The sequence below is a fragment of the Protopterus annectens genome, chromosome 2.part2, assembly GCF_019279795.1.
Source record: "Protopterus annectens isolate FY-2018-M chromosome 2.part2, PAN1.0, whole genome shotgun sequence".
Classification (NCBI taxonomy): Eukaryota; Metazoa; Chordata; order Ceratodontiformes; family Protopteridae; genus Protopterus; species Protopterus annectens.
In genome coordinates, this window is record NC_056730.1 from 2,810,862 (window position 1) to 2,827,906 (window position 17,045).

Below are 17,045 nucleotides of genomic sequence, written 5' to 3' on the forward strand. Positions count from 1 at the left end.
GGTAAAGCTCTCTCAACCCAAGACTGGATCAGACAATCAAGAAGAGAAGGGAAATACTTGCATCACACCACCAGTCTCACATAGACCCATTAAACCAGCACCGGCAAAAAACACACATAAATACATGAAAACATACTCGGAGGCTCTAAATAAAAATCTGCAAAACCAACAGAGACCTCCAAAGCAAACATCCAAGCAACCTCCACCCCCCAACACAAACCATGAAACACATACTTCACAAAATCATTGTGCCATGCAATCACAGCCCTTAAGGCAAAATAACATATCCAACATATTAGTAATAGGTGACTCTATAGTCAGGCACATTGACGTCCCACTCACTAGGCTGTATAAGGAGAAGGTTACAGTTAGCTGCCTGTCAGGTGCCAGGATCCGCCACATAACACAAGCACTCAGGTCACTCCAGGACAGGTACAAATATGACTCTGTCATTGTCCATGTTGGTGTGAATGACCTGAGACATACCTCCCTGGACTACATGAAAAGAGACATGGAAGAGCTCTCTGATCACGTAGCCCAGGCCTGTATGACCCTGACCCTGAGTAGCATCCTGCCCTCACCAAGAATGGTACCACAGTATAAAGAAAAAAATTCTCAATTTCAACAATTGGCTAATTTTCTGGTGTCATTCAAAGGGGATCCAGTGTCTGTCCACCTGGGATGACATGCTCGACAAACCACGCTGCTTCGCTAGAGATGGCTTGCACATGTCACCCTTAGGCTTTTGAATACTGGCCAAGGCTCTTGCTACCCCCATAATGCCTTTTTTAGGCAAGGCTCAAAAGACAAACCCACCACAGATAGCACAAGTAACAAAAAACTGAGAGTATTGCCACTCAATGCCAGAAGTCTAAACCTCAGAATGCATGCACTCGAGGCACTCCTCATTATAGAGAAAATCGATATATGTGCAGTAACAGAAACCTGGTTTAAGGCTCCAGAGAGCACCCCAGCACTACCAGGCTGCAACTCATACCATACATTTCAGCCACAGAACCCAAACCAAAATACAAAAGGTGGGGGCGTATCCATATTCATCAAGGATACCCACACCTCCAGGTTAGTGGCACAGCACAATGCTTCAGAGATCATCCACGTGCAACTAACAATGGGCAAAACTGCAATTCAAATAGTAGCTTGCTACAGATCACCCCCCATGTCCCAGGACTCCCATTCTGCATTTCTGGAAACACTGGGAAACATAAAGGCCCTACCAAACACCCTAATATTCAGGGGCGGCTCATCCTATTGGACTGCTGGACTGCAGCCCTCCTACTTAAGAAAATAACAAAAAAAAATCTGTGAAACATAAGATCCCAGACTGCCTTACCAGCAGTCCTGATATGGATACAGAGGTACCCAGCAATCCTTGCTGTGAGGTACCAGGATTCTGTGCGGTGACGACCGCACAGAACAGAGGAGGTCCGGACTGCTTCAGCCACAGTCAGGACCAATGAAGAGGACTGAGCTGCTCTCGTGGGACATTTTCAGTGCGTGGGCTTGCTTGCTGTTCGGTCGCTGGAGAGCTGTATGTTTCCCGCAGATCAGTGGCTTGCTGTTCGGTCGGGTAAGTGAAGGGCTGTGTGTTGGTCAGTCACTGGGCTAGGTAAGTGAAGGGCTATGTGTTTTGTTCAGTCGCTGGGCTAGGTAAATGAAGGGCTGTGTGTTGGTTGGTTGCTGGGCTAGATGTGTGTGTTGGTCGGTCGCTGGGCTAGATGTGTGTGTTGGTCGGTCGCTGGGCTAGATGTGTGTGTTGGTCGGTCGCTGGGCTAGATGTGTGTGTTGGTCGGTCGCTGGGCTAGATGTGTGTGTTGGTCGGTCGCTGGGCTAGGTGTGTGTGTTGGTCGGTCGCTGGGCTAGGTGTGTGTGTTGGTCGGTTGCTGGGCTAGGTGTGTGTGTTGGTCGGTCGCTGGGCTAGGTGTGTGTGTTAGTCGGTCGCTGGGCTAGGTGTGTGTGTTGGTTGGTCGCTGGGCTGTGTGTGTGTGTGTGTGTGTGTGTGTGTGTGTGTGTGTGTGTGTGTGTGTGTGTGTGTGTATTTTATACTAGCGTGTCTATGTATTTATATTTATATGCATGTATGTATGCGCTTGATCCTGCAGTTTACATTTCCTGCAGAGATTATCTGACTGATCCTGTGTTGTATCCAAACTCTGGCTTAAATGTCATGGACTATACTTTGTGTAAAGTGAAGAAAACAAAATAATTGGTAAGAGAAAATACAGGCCCCACTCTCAGAGCTGGATAATGTTATTTTATGGAGTCATTTTATTTATTTATTAATTAATCAGCAAAACAGAAAGAAACAATCAATGAAAGAAAAAGGACTGTTCTGTCAGAGAAGGAAGACAGATAAAAAAATTAATTGGTTTATTACATGCTTTCACTTTATTTATGTGTTACCCAGGAAAGCACAGTACAGAGGTAACTTAGGAGCACTAAACTGGATAAGTCATTTGCCTGGAATCAGACAGTGTGCATATGCAGACAAGGAGTTTTAAACCCAAAATAAAGTCTGAAGCTCACTTGCAACTTATAACATTAATCATCTGTGCTATTCTACCATGTGGAGGTACCACCCTAAATGATGCAGCAGCTGAATGTGAAGCTGTTTCCAAACAAAACACAGGAAAATATATCTTGGTTTACCTTACCTGGATTATAATTTGCACCCAGCTCCCATGCTAGACACAGCATATGGAGAGGGGTTAGAGCTGCATCTGGAAAATATAATTAAATGTCCATGTGCTCCTCCTCACTCAACAATACATGGATTCAGATGCACAAATTACTTTGTTCAATATGCACAGCATGAATGTGCACTCAGGCAGACAGGCTCGCATATACACACAATTACATATACATAGAAACACACACACAATTACACACACACACACACACACACACACACACACACACACACACACACACACACACACACATGCACACAGAATACTAAACCTAAGAAGTTCATTTTGTATCTATCTGCATATGACATGGCATGAAAGGTAACATGGTAAAAAGTGAATCTTGCACCCCAACTGACAGAGACACATCAGACTACTACCCCTGTGTCACTCCACAGTGTCTGAGCCCTCTGATACAGTGGATTAAAACATTAGTTTCCTTGGTAGCATTAGCTATTTTAATGCATAGCAAAAGGTGATCTCATATTATAATGACAATGCGTTTTCCTTGTTGTTTGATGGTTTCAGCTTCACCAAAAAAGCTTTGACATGTCCCATCAGATTCTAAATTGATACAGTGAGTAGAAAAGCCTTTTGTATACCTACATACAAGTGTTATCCTTTATATCACAGTCAAAGCCACTCACTGCATTTTGACAGGATCCCATACATTAAATGGATACTCTTGTTGAATACTTATACTTAACAAGAGTATACATTTGTTGAGAGTATGTACTTTCATTGGACATAACTGGGGTAGGTCTGGTTCTCTCTTATATAGCAGGTATTCATCTCTACTACATAAGAGAAGCCTGGACTACCACAGTAATGTGTATGTGGGGAAGGTTTTGTTGATGCATTTTGTGTACTGTGTGCAGCTAGATATGTTTGGTGGGCACTGTGCAGTCAGGATTAGGTGTGTGTGGTTGAACATACGCTGTGTATTGGGGTTCATTAGTTGTAAGTGACTGAAAGATTGTAGAGTGTGTGTGTAAAACGCCCCAGTTACTATATACTGGTGGCTAGAGAGAGCAAATGGTGGTGGGTAGAGATACTCAGGCTTGAACCCTGTACCTTGTATGCAAGGTGTTAAGGACCTCAATTCCCTACCCACCTCCATTTGTAAAAAAATTGCAGATTTTTGCCTCATGTGATCTGATCTGTTCCTCATAATATCTGTGGTTTCTAAATATTGCAAAGCTTGATATTTGATGATGCAGTGGTAGCATTGTTGCCTCCCAGCTGCAGGTTCTCAGGTTTGATTCTTGGCTGGGGTGCCTTCTGTGTGGGGTCTGCATCTTCTCCCTGTGTTTGTGTGAGTTTGCTTTTGTGTCCGCCCATGTTACAAAGACATGTCTGCATTATTTCTTCCTGGGCCTCTGCTGAAAATTGTTTTTTAGTTCCAAGTCAGATTGTCCTGATTAACAAATGTTAAATAAAATTACAGGCATTTGAATTTCAGACTTCAGGTTTCTGAATGTTTAATGCCTTGCATATTTGATGGTGCAGTCGTTGCATTGTTGCCTTGCAGCTATAGGTTTTCTGGTTTGGTTCTTGGCTGGGGTTCCTTCTGTGTGGAGTCTGCATCTCATCCCTGTGTTTGTATGGATTTGCTTTGTCTGCCATTTTACAAAGACATGTGTCTGCAGTATTTCTCCCTGGGCCTCTACAGAAAATTGTTTTTGTTCTGTCAGAAGTAAAATTGACATTGAATTTCAGACTTCATATTCTTCAGAAAATGCATAGTAACACAACCTTTTACACAATCTTTTATTCTAGCAATTTTCTAAGATGAATATTTGAAATTTGTCCTTATTTTTGGGAATGTATTACCCCATTATTGGCTTTGTCCAATTTTTGTGCTAAGGTTGACAGCTATGGCAAGAACTGAATTCACTGAATATGTTTGAGGGCTGTATTCCTTCATTACTGGGTTTGTCCAGGGGTTTTGTGCTAAGAGGTTGACGGCTATGGTAAGAACTGAATTCATTAAATGATAGCCATTTAAGTTTGAGTCTTCCTCTCTTTCACAAAGCAGCCGATTTGATGTAGTGGTATGTTGCTCTGACTGTTTTGCACAGGGACCTTGGCAGTAAAATGTATGGTGGTAACACAGCATTTTATTCTAGCAACTTTACAAGATTATACAAGCAATGTTTAATGTGTCCTTGTTTTTTGGCCTTTTGAACCACTCAATAAATTTGGCTTTTTCCAGATTTCTTGTGCTGCAAAGTTGAGATGCAGTTGAGTAGTGAGTAGATTTTACAAGGAGTTGAGAGCTGCAGGGGAAGAGAAGTTTAGTGCTGCTTATGCTAAACCAGCTTACATTGTTAATAGCACAACAGGTTGTGTACTTGCTTTTGCTGCAGAAGGTTGTTGGTTCTACTCCCACAAGGGGTGAATGCTGCTGTACTGAAAGTTAAGATACTAACTATGAGCCTGTTATCAGTTTGTCATCCATTTCCTATTGCAATATTACTAGCTTATCATTTTTAATGTGATATAGGCAATTTATTCCTCAGGGGCATCAGACACTTTATTTTTTGATGAAACCATGAAATATAAAGGTGTTTGCTAGCAGCAACCTCTTCATTAGTTACAGATTTATTTAATGCGGAATTATTTAATGACTTTTTTTTACTTCAGAGATTGTGCATATTTACTGATAACGATAGACTGTAGAATGTGCATAATTACTGATAATGGTGGACTGTAGAATTGTGCATATTTACAGATAATGGTGGACTGTAGAATTGTGCATATTTACTGATAATGGTGGACTGTAGAAGTTTGAGTAGATTTTTATGATGGAAATGTTCTGAATTGGGAAGTTTTGTCATTATTGGTGCATGCGTTTTGCTTCATTGTTTACTGGAAAATGTTCAAAGCAGTAGGAAGGTGTATCAAAGAGCACATGTATGTTTTATATGCAAGGGGCCTATGATTTGAAAACAGCCCAGAATTAATCTTTATCTGCCACTGGCAAAATGTATTTTCTTTGAATGTGGGTTTCAATGCTGTTTCAATGAATGTGAGTTTCAAGGGTAGAGAAGTTCTAATGCTGTTTGTTTAGCATATGTCTTAGTATTTGTGCTGTAAAATGCAAAACAAAACCTTCAAATGAAGTCCAAATCATCATAGAAGTAAATCAGTATGTACATTAGTGTTTATGGTAAATGGAGTCAAATAGCCAAGTAATGGATCATTGGAATGGCTGTAGGTGGAGGCTCCATTCGACCATGATTTTGTGAGGGGGAAGGGCGGCAAACTTAAAGACAGCCCCAGCTGAACTATACCTCCCAACTGTCCAGATTTTCAAAGAATGAATAGATTTTTGCTTCTTATTTTGGTTTGTTCCTTATAAAATTTGTGCTTTTCTGGCAAATCATTTAGGAATTAAGTCACTAAATAATGACACACTGAGTTTCAGACTTCATAACCTTCAGAGAAATGTGTGCTAAAGTAAGACCTGTTTTTCTATCAACTGTCTCAGTTTATACAAGAGCAATTTTTAGTACTGTTTATATGTTCCCCCAATATATTTGGCCTTGTCCAGATTTATTGCATTAACAGCTTGAGAGGTACATGCAAATAAATTGCTTTATCGAATTAGGCATAGCCAAACCTCTCAACTGTCCCCGATTTAGGCTCAAAATGTTGCTCTTCCCCCTAATAATCCCTCTGCAAAACAGCAATTTTGGAAGTAAACATGGAGGGTTTACAATTAAGAAATATCAAAAATGCATGTAGATTTTTATTTTGTCAGCTGCTCAAGTTAGCAGTACTAATATTAAAGTGTCCCTTCTTTGACAGGTTCCCAGCTGTATTGTGTGGCTATTTTATATTTTTACATCACATTTTTGGTCCATTTTTGATAAAATTGTGTTTTTTTTTGTGGCAAATTAGTGACAAATCATTAAAGACTGAAGTTAGAAAATAATGACAGACATTTGAGTTTTAGATTTCATACCATTCAGAAAATTCATACTAATGCAAGACCTATTCTATTATCTTTCTAAGTTTATAAGAGCACTATTTAAAAATTGTCCTTATTTTTGGGCCTTTGTCCCACTTCTATGTATGGCTTTGTCCAGATTTCTTGCTCTGAGATTGAGAGGTAAACAAATGTGTCAGGGCCATCACAGTCAGCCAGAGACATTTCAAATTGTGACATATTTGTTGCACCCCACTCCCCCATGTAGTGACTCTGGATGTGTCGAAGCAAGGCAAGGAGTAGATATGCAGTGTAAATGTGCAGAGTACCCCCCCCCCCATCCAAGGTAGACACAAGTACTAGAGTGGCTTTTCATCTGTCCTTGATTTTTGCAGAATGGTCTGGTTTCTGTCGCATTTTATGTACTGTTTTATGATTATTACTCAAAGTGCCTGTTGCTCTGTGTTTAAGTAGCAATATTTTAATGACCATCAGGTAAGCTTGGCTGAGATCATAAGATGCAAGTAAGCTTTATTAAGCATACTGTTAAAGAATTGCCAACATTGAAAAATTTCTGTTGTTGCTATGTAGAGAATACTTAACTAGATAATGTATAAGCCTTGGGTATTGAAATGCATATGACAGTATTTGTAATAAAGGACAGGATTACATTATTTTAAGAAGCTCATTACACTTGGAGACTTCAGTCATCTCTGCAGGCTTTACCCGTAAACTAAACAGAATGCCAATCGTGTGATCCATAACCTGTACAGTAATCCTTTTAAGCAATTTATCTTGAGCTTATTTCTCATTTGCTTTTCATTTTTTACTTTGATCATGTTTTCCCCGTGAAACAAGTAGATAGTTGTCAGGCAGCAGGTCTTTTTTTGGGTAAGAAACATTGTTACAAGTGGGGGCATCAGAGATTTCTACTTTCAGCATGTTACTTGGTACTTTAATAAAGCTGAATATAAATTATAATTAGAACTGCAGTGCAAGAAGTGGTTTGAGTTGAGTGCTGCTTGTTTTTCTTATACTTGATTTTGACTGGCATTCTATTAATGTATTTAAAAAATAATTTATTTTATTCATGCCTCACAACCTTTTTGTTACCATCTAGATATTATGTAAGCTGTCATGCAGCCAATGCATTGAAATATTTTTATTCTTCTACATTTCATTTTGTCTTGATTGGACTCTCATAATGATGGTTTGGTGCCCAGGGCAGTGTATTTGTTTCGGTTTTGTAGTTTTGAGCATAGCTCCTCTTCTTTCTAGTTGGCCACACCCCTTCCCATTGACCCCACCCATTCAGCTGTCTCCTGCAGCCCCCCTTTGATTTGAAGTCACCAGCTGCCACTGCTAATATTGGGTGATTTCAATTACCCAAACATTAACTGGGAAAACTACTCAAGTACTAACTCCCTTGCCCAACATTTCCTAGAATTTATAAACTCAAACGCTCTGGTTCAACTGGACAACACTCCCACCAGAGGTGACAACATATTGGACCTGGTCATCACCAACATGGGCGATCAGTGTTCCACACCAGAGGTCAACTCCTCCCTGGTTCGATCTGACGATAAACAAATCACTTTGGATATCCACATTCTGCCCCCACCACCGGACAAGAAATCCACCGTGAAAAACTTTTCAAAAGCAAACTTCACGTTACTTAAGACTGAGGTGGAAAGTTTCAAAGCCCCCATGATGAAGGAAAATGCTGTCCAAGCTGCAAAATCATTTACTAATGCATTCTACGGGCACCTACAAAAATGCATGGATCAAGCCATCCCAAGCAAAACCAAGACTCACTCCTCCAAGAAAAAGAAACCAGTGTGGTGGACCCCTGCCATAAACAAGCTATACAATAGGAGGAGGAAACTAGTACAGAAAAGAGTAAAATCCCAAGAAGGGAAGACACCCCTGATCAGTATCAGCAAGAAACTACATTCCCTCATAAAATCATCCAAGGTGAGCTTTGAAAGAAAAATTGCCAAGGACTCCAAAGATAACCACAAGGCAATCTTTAACTATGTCAAGAATCTAAGTGGCAATGCTCAGATCTGCTGGGAGTTAGTGCAGAATAGCACAAAATACACTGAACTGACTGATATCGCCAACATCCTGACAGACAGGTTCAGCTCAAACTTCACCCTCCTCTCACCCCCAAAATGGCCCATAACCATACCAGAAGAATGTAGAGTCCCTGAAATCACAGACACTCAGGTTATAATAGCCCTCTCCAAAGCCAAAACACAGCATCAATGGGACCGGACGGTGTCCTAGGCTGTGTCCTACATGAGCTCAAAGACAAACTAATCCCTCACCTAAACACACTGTTCAAACTCAGCCTCTTCACAGGTTATGTACCCATAGAGTGGCACGATTATTCTGCTCCACAAAGGTGGAGCCACAACAGACCCTGGAAACTATCGCCCTATAAGTCTGACTAGCTTGGTCTGCAAGGCTATGGCATGCATCATCATGGAACTCATTAACAGAGACATTAGGAACCTTCAAACACTGGACCCTACCCAGTTCGGCTTTGTTAAGGGCAGATCATGCCTCCTAAACCTGGTGGACTTCTTTGAGACAGTTACCAAGGCTACAGATGAGGGAAAGTTGGTACACACAGCCTACCTAGATCTCGCTAAGGCCTTCAACACCATTCCCCATTCTGGTATTATAGACAAGCTCACCAGCATGAACATAAACCCCTACGTCACAAGATGGGTTGCAAACTGGCTCACGGACAGAACCCACATGGTGAGAGTTGCAGGAGCTAGGTCCGACTCTAAACTGGTTACAAGTGGTGTTCCCCAGGGCTCAGTCCTAGGACCCCTCCTGTTCAGCATATGCTTCTCAGAGGTACAGGCTAGCACAGGAGGACTATGGCTGACCAAGTTCACAGACGACTGCAAACTAGGGGCTATAACTGACTCTCCGGCTGACACAGACATCCTCCAAAAGGGTCTCACTGAGACGGATACCTGGTGTCAAAATCATGGCCTCAAGCTAAATGCCAAAAAGTGCATAGTCATCCCCTTTGGAAAAAACAAAGTACCCACAAACTACCACATAGGTGGTAGTCCCCTAAATGCAGAATATGTAATAAGGGATCTGGGGACCCAGGTAGATAGTAATCTCACCTTTGATAATCACATTGCCAAAGTGGTTAGAAAATCCTTCAACATGGCCCATCTAATCAGAAAAGGGTTCACATCCAAATCAAAAGAGGTCATTGTGCCCCTCTACTCATCAATCATTAGACCCATCATAGAGTACAATGCTCCATTTGGGATGTACCTTACAAGACACCTACAACAGCTGGTAAGACCACAGAAGTACCCCACCAAGAGGATCACTGGCCTCAAACAGATGCCCTATGCAGCTCGACTGAAGAAACTCCAGCTGTACTTGGTTGCATACCGTCTACTCAGAAGTTATCTCTGCCTGACATACAAGGCCATGTCCAAGCCAGAATTGATGGACATGCTCTACCTAAAGAAAACCTTATCCCCTCGAGCCACACACTCTAGGGATCTAAACCTCACCACAACAATAAATAGGACATGCTGGAGGGATAGATTCCTGTCCCAGAGATTTCCCATGCTTTGTAACAAGATCCCAATCTACATTAGGCAGAGCCCCTCGCTAATACTCTTCAAAAGAAACCTTGACGAGTGGATGGGAAACAGAAAGTTTACCCCGGGGATCACTTCAGTGGCTCTGTTGGACAGAGGCACAGGGAAGTAATCTAAGTGGGTGGCAAAAGCCAACACATTCTGCCTAGGCTTATAAATGCCTTCAGGCAGATAGCCTAGTACCTACCTATGAACCTATGAACCTATAATGTTTACCCATGGAAGTTATCTGCAACACAGAAGATGTCAACCTAACTAGTTAACCTTTAGCCTTTCCATGTTGACAAACATATATATATATATATATATATATATATATATATATATATATATAAATATATATATATTTATATATACATATATATATATATATATATATGTGTGTGTGTGTGTGTGTGTGTGTGTGTGTGTGTGTGTGTGTGTGTGTGTGTGTGTGTGTGTCTATATAGATATATATATATATATATATATATATATATATATATATATATATATATATATATATATATTAGCCACACAGAGAGCAGTAAACATAATCCATACATCTGCAGCACCTAATAAGTGGATGCTTCACAAATATCACATCTATACCATCCAAGAGTCTTATAATTAAGAAGTTTGGGGATATTAATAGGACTAACCATACAAAAGGACTCAAGTAACCCACTACGTATAAAACACAAATCTGAATTAAGGAAAGCACATTAAGGTATGTGCTTCTACTTCTAAGTACCCAAAGACTGCACAAGTGAGTTGTCACTTATTCAATGAGGCAAGTATAATAGTGGGTGATATATGACTACTGTAGACGTTATCTAGCTAACTGAGTAAATGATAGTGAACAATCATGATCATTTGCTCTAAGTCCACAAGGCCAGAGGAGACCATAGATGAGCAGTGAGATAAGGAAAGGATAATTAGTTGTCAAATTATCTGACAGTACCTGAGACAGATAGAAAGTATTCCTAGATCTGCACTAAAAGGAAGAGAATAATTCATGAACCAGTGCAGTTGCAGTCAGCAGCTTGTAACCTAAGAGTAGAGCAATTTACAGAGAGGAAGAAGTACTCAGAAGAAGTTAAGATGAAGATTAAACTGTCCATTGATGAGTGACCTGAGTCAGAAGTCATCTGCAAAACAAATCTGATAATTGTTAGTCTCAGTATCATAGCACAAAGTGTCCTGGTAAAGTGTTTTAACCTGGTAGATGAATATTTCAGCCTGAAAATAAACTGCCATCTATAGTCAACATATGGATTTCCTTAGAATATTTTTACATAATTCTAAAATTTACAATTTTATTTGCCTTATAATTTGAACGATTTGAAGAGAAAGACACGGGTGAAGGGTACAAGATTCTGAACAATCTTACACCTGCAGCATCAGAACTCATAACACTCCTGGGTGGGCATTAATTACACATTAACACACACCCTGTCAGGTCTTATTGCTTGCATAATATCCCTGATGGACCATTTATTTAAGCAATTAGCTACATTGTTTAGTTTTCACTCCTCCTTGTATATTCTGGTATGAAGCATGCAAAACACTCACCACAATACCTAACCATGAAATCTGAAGTGGCAAACTATAGTATGTGTGAAAACCAAAAGTGCAATAATTCACAATTGGATAACATCTGTCTGTGGTCACTGCAGAGAAGGATTCTGTTTCTCCGAGTTTCGTTGATTATTATTAGGTAATGCAATGATTATGTTCCACAGATTTTACTCCAAATCACATGCCTGAGCAGAAATCTTTCTCAAATATAGAAATAATCTAAAAGGTCTAAAAGTGGGCATCAGGCCCATCTGACATGTCACTGGTAGTTCTAGCTCAAAATGTCATTTCCTGATAAAATTGTACAAGAACAACACCATAGCTCTACCCATGGGCATATATTCATGTTAAATTGAAAATTAGATTCCCAACTGAAAATCTGGGCTTGAGAATTTTAAAGTAAATTGTTCACTTTCTGAAGCATCTTTGGTTTACAATTAACTTAATTTTCAGTTATACTACTAATTTTAAAGTCGGTAAAGATTTTGAAAAAAAAAATAAGATAATAGTATGTGGTTTAATTTTTTTCAGTTCCACTATCAGAATTTTCAGTACAACCACACTCACAAAATAATGTTATGGTATGTATCGAGAGATGTTTTAGAAACACCTACAATGCTTTGTGGTAAGCAATAACATTTCTTTAGAAGAGCAGTTTCTCATTTACATTGTGGTTTCACCACTAAATCATCAGATATGCTAATTTTCCAATATCGGGTGTTCTATATGTAAGACTTAGCCAACAAATTATTTTCTAGGAAATAATAAACTCCTATTAATGCATTACACATGGAAATAAGTAGCCTTTATATTAATTTATGTATTGAGGCATTGTGGGTTTCGTATTTCATGAGGTCATAGTAGGAGCTTTCAATTTCAAAAAAAGTTCAGGGGGGCACACTTATCAGCAAAACAAAATGCAAAAACAACACACTTTTTGCATCAAAAACTATATAAATTGGCATTGTATACGGTAAGGAAGTTATACCCAACATCAAGGGTTTGCTGCTTATACTTTTTTTCAGAAAGTGGCCAGTACACTTTAAAAATTTATGTGTCAACACTGGTGACATAGGCAGAAAAAGTCCTATTACCTAGTCTACTCAGGACTGATTAGTGGTATGGGTGAAACTGTAGGCTAACATGGGAAGATGGACAAGCCTATACTGGGAAAAAGGGTGTGATGTATCCTGATACATATTGCATAAGTCCTTTTGAAGAGGAGCTGAGTTGGAAATATGTGGTCAGGGGGTGAGCACTGGGTTCCCTAAGTTACCGTTGGTAGTACCCGTCAATGTGGGATGGTATGAGCATGCACTTACATGAAGAAAGCATTGATACAGCCTCTGCAGTTCCACAGATTACAAATCCCACCATCCAGGGGTGAGATTAGGCTTTATACTAAAATGATTTCACAGCTGAAAGACAAATAAGAACATAACACACTCTCTTGGCTGCCTGAATGATGACCTCTTCTAGAAAACTCTCACCCTGATACCAGGTGAAATCTCTAGGTAAAGTGATGAAAGGTCAATAACATACGGACTGTATGCATCTAGGGGAAGCTCAATGTTTGGCAGCTACTGAAGCAAAAAGTGATATAAAAATCTTTAAAAAAATGATGATATTATGTTCCATGATAATATGCTGAAAGTCCTATAGACTGTAACAGAAAAAAGTTTGCAATTTCAGCAGAAAACAGTTAGCTCCCAAAGAGTGAAAAAGGACTTTAAACTGGAAAAATTATCCTGCTGCAGGTCTGTACAGGTGGGTAGGAGGCTGTAAAGTGCTGGCACATGAGTCTGCAGTGGGAGAGTGAAACATTTATAGGAGTCATCAATGGACTTATTCCTCTAACTTTGAAAAAAAGTGTAGACATACAAAAAATAATATACCACTTGGTTAACCTGACTGTAACTCTTGCTTTGTTGTGTATGTAGTGTATACTATAAGGATATTGGTGGGTGAACAGGAAGGTGTTTATTTTTAGACTGTTGCATTTTAAGTTATAACTTCAGCTGTAGTATGTGACAGTATGGCTCAGTGGCATATGTGTTTTTGTTATCCTGAGCATAACTATATTATAAATCAGTAATATATACTATAATAATTTAGGTGAAGGTGGCAGGTACATTGGGTAGAGATATATTTTTCCATGTTTTTCTAATGTTTTACTTACTTCAGAATGTCATTTACAGTCTTTAACATATATAGCTTTTTCAGCACATGCTGTTAATCTAAAACAATTATAAATATAAATGATATTAGGACTTGGGCAGTCAGAGGATCAGTTTCTGCTTGCAGTGAAAAGGACTAGGTGGGCCTGGTGAAATCCATTTTATGAGTATGGGGAGGTTTTTTTATTTATTTTTTTTGTAATGGTGGATACTTAAAGAAAGAAACATGTGTCCTTGTGCTGTCTTGAATATATGCTCATGCTGTAATGGCTGGAATTTTATGGACTCCCCAGGGCTAGCAGCATGTGATTTAAAAAGCAAGGGTGAAGAACAGTACAGGGTGGTCCAGAAGTTATATGTTACTTTGCTCCATTTTAATGCCTCAGTCCACACAACATGTTTTTTTCCTACACAAGTAATAAATTTGTCAAACAGATTGATGAGTTGTAATTAGTTAAGCTTCAGAAGAACTGACATTTATTGTCAGTAATGATTAAGGTTAGCTAGTTATTCTGAAATCTGATTAACTGGCTGACATCAATAAACCTTAGCCCATGTCTCAATAAGTGACAATACTGCAAATCGTTCACTTACAGGATTGCAGCTTTAAGTCAGAGATTAGAACAACCATATGACTGAAATTTTGTGGAGCATCCTCTACAATAAGTTGCATCCTAACCTATTGTAAATACACTTGCCAGTCCCATAGGATTAGCAGCTAAGTGCATGGTCCAGCAATCATCACAATCTACATACAACATATCTTAGACAAATAATATGGAGGACTTTAACCTACCATCCCTTACATATAAATACTAACTCCAAGGTGGCATAATCATAGAGAAAAGGGAAACCCCCCAAAATGGTCAGCAGTGTAAAACACCAATCTTGTAGATTAACTAACATATTGGGAAAACTTTAAAGAAAAGGCAAAACAGGATAAAGGTGATCAAGGAACTTTTGCGCTAGTGAGTTGGGACTAGCGTAGGTTTCCAGTCGATTGATTTCAATAATTGGATATGTTTTGGTGTCATTCAAAGGGAATGCAGTTGCTGTCAGCCTGGGAAGGCCTGGTCAACAAACCTCGCTGCTTTTCCAGTGACAGCTTGCACCTGGCACCTCTAGGCTTTCAGCAGCTGGCAAAGGTTCTTTTTAGGTAAGATCTTGAAAACAACATTACAGATGTGAAATTAGCCAACCAGAACAAAATAAGGGTCATGCTGCTAAATGCTAGGAGCTTAAACCAAAAACTGCACTTCCTGAAAGCACTTCTGTCACTAGAAGTTGCAGATATCTGTGCAGTCTCAGAAACCTGGTTCAAAGCCTCAGAGAGTACCCTGGCCTTGCAAGGCTACAACACCTTCTACACCTTTTGACAGCAAAATGAATGTCTGAAAACCAAAGGAAGCAGTGTTTCTATCTATATTAGAGATAATTTCACCTCCTGTCTAGTTAGACTGGACAACTCCATGGAGTTACTCCAAGTCCTGGTTATGGTGGGTAAGACCCCCATTCATGTCATAGCCACATATAGATACCCCTCTATGGGTCATGACACCCATGAAGCCTACTTGATCAAACTGTAGACAATCCAAATTTTACCAAGCACTCTGGTTATGGGGAATTTTAGTTATCCCACCATCAACTGGAAACCTACGCTAGTCCCAACTCACTAGCGCAAAAGTTCCTTGACTTTGTTAATTCAAAAACCCTGGAACAAATTATTCATACCCCAACAAGAGGAACAAACATGCTAGATCTGGTCCTCATTAACATGTCAAACAGATGCACTGCTGCAACTGTCGGACACTTGTTAGTTAAATGTGACCACAAAACAGTCACCTTCGAGCTGGCACCAACACCAGAACTCATAAAGGGTGAAATCAGACTAAAAAGTTCACCAAGGCAAACTGTACCCTGCAAGGCAAAGGTATAAATGCATTCCAAGCCCCAACACAAGCTGGAAGTGGTAAATATGCTGAAGCTTAAAGTAAAGCCCTGGACAATCACTTGCATAAGTGTATAAACTTGGCTGTGCCAGAGAGAATCAAAGCTAAAACCCCAAATAAAAACAAGCTGCCATGGTGGACATTCAGCATCAATAATTTACAATAAGTGCAAAAGGTTGCTGTCTAAGAAAACAAAGACAAGACCCCAACAATGGAAAAGCACCCTCCTCAGCCTCAATAGGCAAATAAGGCAACCTGTCAAATCCTCTAAGGGCTCCTTTCAGAGAAACTTAGCAGGTACAGCCAAGGATAACCATAAGACCTTTTACAGCTATGTACATAGCCTAAAAAGTTGGACCCAAGCAGTAGAGAACTAATAACCAACGGTATCACACACACTGTCCCCACAGAGATAGCAAACCTGCTAGTGGATAGGCTTGGTGAAAATTTCTCTCCCTTATCCCCTTCTGACTTATAACAGACCTTCCCCAAAACTTTCCCCTATCTTACATATCTGAAGAGCAGGTCCTCAGAGCCTTGGCCAAGGCAAAAGACACAGCCCCTATGGGTCCAGATGACATCCCAGGCTGTCTTCTAAACAGGCTAAAACATGAACTAGCATCACCATTAAGTACCCTTTTCAATCATAGCCTAACCACAGGCTTTGTTCCTGTGGAATGGAGAACAGCAACAGTTATTCCCCTCCACAAAGGTGGCCTAGCAACAGACTCAAGGAATTACAGACCCATAAGCTTGAGCAGTCTCATCTGTAAGGCCATGGAATGTATCATTATGGACCTCATAGATAAAGACATAGGCAACCTCCAAACCCTGGATCCTACCCAATTCAGCTTCATCAAGGGCAGATCCTGCCTGTTAAATCTGGTGGACTTTTTTGAAAATGTGACCAGGGCCATAGACAAGGTCATACCTGTGCACACAGAAATCCTCGGCTTGGCAAACGTTTTCGAACACAATCCCACATGCAGGCATTACTGATAAATTTTGCAAACTGAATGTAAACTCCTTCATTGTATGATGGGTTGCCAACTGGCTCACAAACTGGACACAGA